The sequence below is a fragment of the Vulpes vulpes genome, chromosome 15, assembly GCF_048418805.1.
Source record: "Vulpes vulpes isolate BD-2025 chromosome 15, VulVul3, whole genome shotgun sequence".
NCBI classification, from domain to species: Eukaryota; Metazoa; Chordata; class Mammalia; order Carnivora; family Canidae; genus Vulpes; species Vulpes vulpes.
The window spans coordinates 99,262,583-99,269,820 of record NC_132794.1 but is presented as its reverse complement, the minus strand read 5'-3'; the positions used below and the strand labels follow the sequence as shown (position 1 = coordinate 99,269,820).

At 44.6% G+C, this 7,238-nt stretch overlaps 1 pseudogene; it reads left to right on the top strand.

Moving 5' to 3' along the window:
- Positions 1-320: 320 nt before the first annotated feature.
- Positions 321-474, top strand: LOC112918246 (U2 spliceosomal RNA; annotated as a pseudogene).
- The last annotated feature ends 6,764 nt before the right edge of the window (positions 475-7,238 follow it).

Genomic DNA, 7,238 nt, shown 5'->3' with positions numbered 1-7,238 from the left:
GATTCGACACACACCTTAAGAAAACCCCAGCGATTTTTTGGCAGAAATTGACAAATTGCTGCTGAAATTCAAAAGATCCAGGATAGCCAAAACAATCTTGAAAAAGGAGAACAAAGAATTGAAAGACTCATACTTCCCAATTTCAAAAATTATTACAAAGCTAAAGTAATCAATATTGTCTGGTAAAGGGGTGCCTGGGTGACTCAGTGATTAAGTGTCTGCCTTTGGCTCAGGTCATGATCCCGGGGTCCTGGGATCGAGTCCCACATCAGCCTCCCCACAGGGTGTCTGCTTCTCTCTCTGCCTATTTCTCTGCCTCTATTGCTTCTCGGCCTTTTGGCTAAGATCAAGTGTACTATTTCTCTGCCTCTCTCTGTGTGTCTTTCATGAATAAATAAATAAATAAATTTTTTAAAAAGTTGTGCGGTACTGATATCAGGATAGAAATATAGATCAATGGAATATATAACTAACTTTTAAATCTCAATAAAACATAAAACTCATTTAAAGAAAATTTTCAGTAGATACTTTACTAAAGAAGACCTATGAATGGCCAGTTAGTATTTAAAGTAATTGTCAACATCATGAGTAATTATAGAAATAGAAACTAAAAAATCCAACGGGTTACCACTACACACTACCAGAATTGCTAAACTCAAAAAAACTAACAATACCAAGCATAAGCTAGAATATAGAGCAACAGGTACTTTCATTCATTAATGGCAGGAATGCAACTTACCATTTGACCAGAAATATGTCCACAAATGTCCATAGCAGCTTTATCCATAAAGCCAAAAGCTGGAAACAACCCAGCGAATGCAGAGGCACAAAGAAATTTTGGATATCAACAAAGTAACTCACATCTTGATAGTGGTGATATATGTGCATACATTTGTCAAAACTCATTTAGCTGTAAAATTTAAAGGAATTTCATGCTATGTAAATTATACCTTAATAATATAATGATATGGGCAGCCCCGGTGGCTCGGTGGTTTAGCGCCGCCTTTGGCCCAGGGTGTGATCCTGGAGAACCGGGATCAAGTCCCATGTCAGGCTCCCTGCATGGAGCCTGCTTCTCCCTCTGCCTGTGTCTCTGCCTCTCTCTCTCTGTCTAATAAATAAATAAATAAATAAATACACAAATAAATAAAATCTTTAAAAATAATAATATAATGATATTAATAATATTATAATGATTTTTTAAAATAATAAACATCATTATTTAATCGTTCTGAAGCAAAGGCATAGGTACCAGGGGAACATTTAGTATGGAATCCTGAAATCTGAGAAGATTTCCCTGAAGAAGTGAAATCCTGAGTGAGGTACTAAGGAGATCCATAAACGAGCAAGTGGGAAAAGGAAAGAAAAAAGCAGAGGAAGGAATGTATGCAAAGGTCCTGAGGTTTGAATCCTCTCCACAGTAGCCTTTCCAATAGAAATCCACTCTGCTTGCCCAACCCTCACACCAGTGGGTAGTTCACTGCTGCAATTATTGTAATTAATAACATGACCACTGTTCATTGAAGACTTATTGTGTCTTTGACTTCATACCAGGCAATTATTCTTCATCATGTTTAGTCTTCAAAATTGTACCCATGAGGTAGATTCAATTAGTATACCCTTTTATGGATAAGAACTTCAAGGCTGGTAGACATGAGGTAATTTGTCCATGTCCACACATCTAGCAAATGCCAGAGCCAGAATTCACACTCAGGCTTGTGAAACTCCAACCCCTGAGTTCCTAGCCACCACCCTATATACCTTCAGTCAGACAATTCACTGGCTCTCCTCTGCAGGCTGCACATCTCTACCTCTCTACTAGCTCTACTTCTTAAAATCTAGTTTCCAATCCCTTCATTATCCATTATCTGTAAACACACCAGGTTGTCCACATCCTTCTTGAAATTCAGCTCCCAAACCTAACAACTCAGTAATAATGTTGGAAGAGAAGGCTGTGGCTGTCAAGTTAATGAACTATTGCAATAAGATCTCTTGAAACCCCGTTCGAAAGAATAAATAGATTCCATAACCGCATTTACGGGACATGGAGACACACAATTGAGATGCTTTTTAATTTCGTTTTCTGGAAAAATGTGGTACAGAGGAAAGAGTATGGCTTTGGGAGTACGATGCAAGTTAGGTACCTTGGCTCTGACATCTGTAAGCTCTAGCTATGTAGCCTTAGGTTGGGTATGTAACCTCTCAGTTTTCTTATCCATAAACAGAGCTAACAGTATCCATTCTACTGGGTGTTTGTGGCCATTAAGTGGGAGAACATATGCAAAATATCCCGCATCCAGCCTACCCATTGTAAGTGCTTTTTTAAAGATCTTTTAAAAGATTCTAAGTAGTTAGTTTCCCTGAATCTGGCAGCTATGCTTCCTTATTCTAAGTCTACTGCTCTTTGACTTGAAGGCTGGAAATAAACACTTTTCGTCTTCCTACCATAGAGATATATTTGAGGCTTCACTATCTGAGAGGTTGTTCCTCTCAAGCAGCACATTTTCTCCTGGCTGCTAGAGAAGCCCGGAATGAAAACTGTACAGATGCTTCAAGGGTCTATTTTAAGTTCCCACCTAGTGGCTTCTTGGTTTCTGCAAACTTTATAAGTTAATGGTGGTGGGTGTGTGGGTGTGAAGCAGTTTGATCTACTGCTATAAATAAATACTACCAGAATATTAAATTTAGGTACCATAATTCATCACCTTAGGGTGCTCACTGGCAGTAGGACAAGACGAGTAGGGTTGAATTTCATTGTGCCCAGGCTATATAGCCGTCTCCTGGGCCTTCTTAGCTAATACTTAGTTGGCTGGCTTTGAGTCCTTTACATGGCATGTTAGTCCTTCTAGCTGAAACTGCCCTGTCTATAGCCCTACTCAGGGAGTCTGATCTAGGCAGGTCTCTGACTTTAGTGGAAACTGATTGGTCCCAAAATGGATGCCTGACCTATGGGCGGTGTGGTGACATGAACTCTGACCAACGGGGTAGCAGTCATTATACCCAGGAAATTGTTTCCTTGAGGATTGGGAGGGAACTGGTAAATGGCATGGGGTAAAGGAGCTTGTGTGTAGAGGATGGCACAGGGTTTGAGGGAGATGGAGAGCCCAGCTTCTGGTTCTGACAGTTTCTCATTCCCAGTTTTCTGTTTATTCATTCCTTTACTCAAGCGACGCTTAACTAAATACCCACTGTAAGTCAGGCTCATGGTAAGTCCTCTCTCTCACTCTTTCTCTCTCTCTTTTCAAAAAAGATTTATTTATTTATTTATTTATTTATTTATTTATTTATTTAATTTTTGAGAGAAAGAGAGAGAGAGAGTGCTGGGAGAGAGGAGTGGAGGGAGAGGGGAAAGAGTCTCAAGCAGATGCCCTGCTGAACATGGAGCCTGATGGCAGCTCGATCTCACGACCCTGAGATCATGACCTGAACCAAAATCAAGAGTCTGATGTTCAACCAACTGAGCCACCCAGGGACCCCCTGGGTCCCTCTTGAAATGTAATGTAATCTTTGTTTTCCTGGTGCTTCTAGTCTGGAGGAGAAATATATTAATAAAATGATCACAGACAAATGAATACTTTTTAAACTTTGGCAAAATATGAAAAAAAATATAGATAGGGAGCTATGAGAGATGAACAGAGACATCTGACCTGATCTGGGACTCTGGGAGGGCTTCCCTGCAGAGGGAAAGTCTGAGTTCAGACTTGAAGACCAGGGGGAGTTATTTAGTTAAAATTTGAATTTAGGGGAGAAACATGTTCCAGGCAGAGGGGGGAGCATGGATAAAGGTCCTGAGGCAGGAAGGAATGTGGTGTGTGTAGTGGCTGTCAGAACGCCAGTGTGTGGAGAGCAAATAGACATTATTTTCCTTAATGTGGTCTGAGAAGACTGGGCAAATACAAGCCCAGTGGACAAAAGCATCGAGTATACATACATCTCAGGTAGGTGCTCGGAGGGGTATGAGATCAGTGACATAACTTCATCTTCACTCTACTGTTTACAGGCTGTGTGACCTACCTTGGGCAACTTACTCAATACCCTGACGCTGTTTGTACATCTGGAAATGAAGATAATAAAAAAATGTTAGTACAGTTGTGGTGAGGATTAAATCTGACAATGCCTCTGTGCCTGCCTAACTTGGTTTGTGGGGCATGGTAGGTGCTTACTACACACCTTTGGTTGGCCAAATGACTGAGAAAGGACTGGGCTCAATAAAAACACTTTTAAAAAAAAAGATTTTATTTATTTATTAATGAGAAGCACACAAACACACACACACACACACAGAGAGAGAGAGAGAGGGAGGCAGAGACACAGGCAGAGGAAGCAGCAGGCTCCTTGCAGGGAGCTGGACGTGTGACTCCATCCTAGGTCTCCAGGATCACGCCCTGGGCCGAAGGTGGCGCTAAACCGCTGAGCCACCCGGGCTGCCCAATAAAAACACTTATTTTTTCGTATTCCAGTGAGGGTGGAAGTGGGGGTGGGGGCCAAGGCTAATACAGCATTCAAAACAAGTTAGGAAACAATACAAGAGAAACTACGGGATGCACCACACCAGAGCTCAGCTCTTCGCACAGGTGAACATGGCCACGTGTACAGGCTGCTATATGCAGGGAGCTTGCATGAAGTATGCTGGAGCCAGAGGGGAGAGGTTGAAGCTGGAGTCTAGGAGAAGGGAGTGGGGAAGGGGATTGTGTGGGGCCTCAAAGACCAGCTCCAGTCTGGGGCTGAAAGTCACTAATACTTATGAAGTCCTTAAGTGTAGGGCCACTTGGCTCTCATCCTGCCCTACTGAATCCCAGGTGCTGGCAGGTGCTCAGTGCTAAATGGATGGAGCAGCGCTGGTTATCTAAGCACAGATCACATCCCTCACATCGGGTGTGTAGACATCAGGAGGGGCTGTGTTGTGGCTTGGAGCAATCTGTCCATCTGTTCATGGGTTCTCCCTATCAGAGCTTACTGGCAGCAGAATGCCAGGTTGAAGTGGAGGGCAGTCCCAGAAATTGAGAGACAAGGACCGAGGGCCCGAGCCATGGGCCTTGGAGTCTGTACAGGATTTATTCCAGAAAGAATAGACCTTGGCAGAGTTACTGAGAAGGCAAAGGAACCTAGTTGGGTGGATGAATCCTCCAGAATGAGATGGAGTAGCAGCACTGAACATAAACAGGCTTCTCTCCACATGTACTCATACACCACTTCATTCCATAAATGCATATGATATGTCTCAACTTTACTACCCAAGGGTTGATTTGTATTTTTTTTTTTTTGTAAGTCACTGTGGAAATAGAAGTAAAAGAAAGTTGGGAAGTTTTAACGGAGACAAATGCCATAACGTCATTGTGGACAATCGTATAATTGTCACAAGGAAGGTGAAAACTTTCATTCTGCGCTGCCTAGTAGGCTGAGCAAGGAAGGAAACAGGGCAGGCTGAGCTTTATGGTGTTCAGAAGATAAACCACCAGCAATCCAGAGATTGCTTAGGGTTTTGAGGCCTGGACAGTATTTTTCCAGGTCCTCGCACAAAGGAGACCAGCAGGTACACAGGGCTTCTGCTAGCACGCTGGCATGGGGCTGCTCGTACATTTCCTGCCCCATCAGGCCCAGCTCAGGAACAAGGGTGGACCTCAAGGTGCTCACCACAGACCCAACTGGGAAACAATTGGGGGAGAGCTACTATCTCTATTCTCCCAGAACTGTTGCTAGAGACTAACAAAAGTGTTTCGTCAAAATCTGGGGATGAAGGAGCCAGACAGCACCAGCTTCAATTCCCCACCTGGCACTGGAAGCCAGTGTGAAGTTGGTCTTGACACAGATGGAGGTGTAATTAATGAGATTATTAAGGGAGTGAGAGTCAAAAGCCATCCCCAGCTGTGGGGCTTCACTTGGCTTACCCTTCAGTGACTCACGGGCTTATGAGCAATCCTCATACGCCTGATTTAGAGGACTTACTCACCCTTCAGAGAAAGACTTTAATGCAATAAAGCAAATGTCAGCAAGTGGGACGCAGCTTAGCACATCACCCCAGCCTGCACCCAGCTTCCCACCCCTTGGCTCTCCCTGCTCCAGGTCCCTGTGGCCACTGCGCACCTGGATAGGCTTCCAGGCCACATTCCAAGGCGCGAGCAGAGGCTCAGGGATTTGAAACCCCGGAAGGAACTAGCCCAAGCCCTGGAGCATTTCAGTCCAGCAGGGCTGAGATTAGCTCCAAAGGTGTTAGGGTTAGGGGTTATAGGGCAAGGGCTAGAAGCCAAGACTTCAACGCTTCGTGGCCAATGTTCTTCATTTTGTGAAATCCCCACTTGGATTATGCAGATTGAGGCGCACAAGGTGAAGGAAATGCAGCCTCTCTAGTGCGAATGGAATTCTTTCCAAGGCATCTGTGGAGGGAGTGGTGAAAACGAAAGGCTTGCAGAGAGCAAGGCCTCAAGCCAAGCCTTGGAGGTGACATGTTTAGAAAGAGCCAGGCTCCCCTGGGCTAGGCTGCCATCTTGCTATTTGTGGACATGGTGCCTGAGAGGGGAGCTGGCCAGCTCTTTGGGTCCCCCAGAATTGAGGGGTATGTTTAGAATTCCCACATCAGGTCCTGATTAGGAAAACAGGCCCCAAGAGTTAGGCTGGGACAGAGGCCTCAGCAGGTGTGGGAAGAAGTCAGTATTGCTCCTACCTTCCTCCAACAGAGGAAAACAACTGAGTAGGCAAGTTGATACAGCCTTGGACTTAAACCTACTCACTCACTGAGGGAATTCCCTGGCAGAATTAGTTCCAAGGGTAAAAAAGAAGGGGAAGAGATAGGCCTGTATGGTGAACTGTCACCTAGTTCACTTCTCTGTCCCTCGGGCATTTTTCCAAATTTTACTGAGTGTTTCTGCCATGTGCCAGGCACTAGGAGGCTGACCACAAGCTTGGCACTCGGGTTTGCTACAATCAAGGCCTTGAGCTTTAAGGGACCTTCGGGATCCTCTAGCTCATTTCATTGATGAGGCATCTGAGGTTCAAGGAGACCACCTTGCCCAGGTTTGTGGGAGTGAAGAGCTGTGAGTGGGTGGATGCTCTGACCACCTCTTCATGTGGCCTGCGCCTAAGGACTCCTCCTACAAGGGAGCTTAGGGAAGCCTCTCAGTTGGAAAGCAATATTCTGTATCCCTAAGATCACCAGCTCTCAAGCAGACACGCAGACTCACGCCTACAGTAGCATGTCCACCATCACCCTAGTGCTCACCTGGAAAGAGTGTTTGGATCCA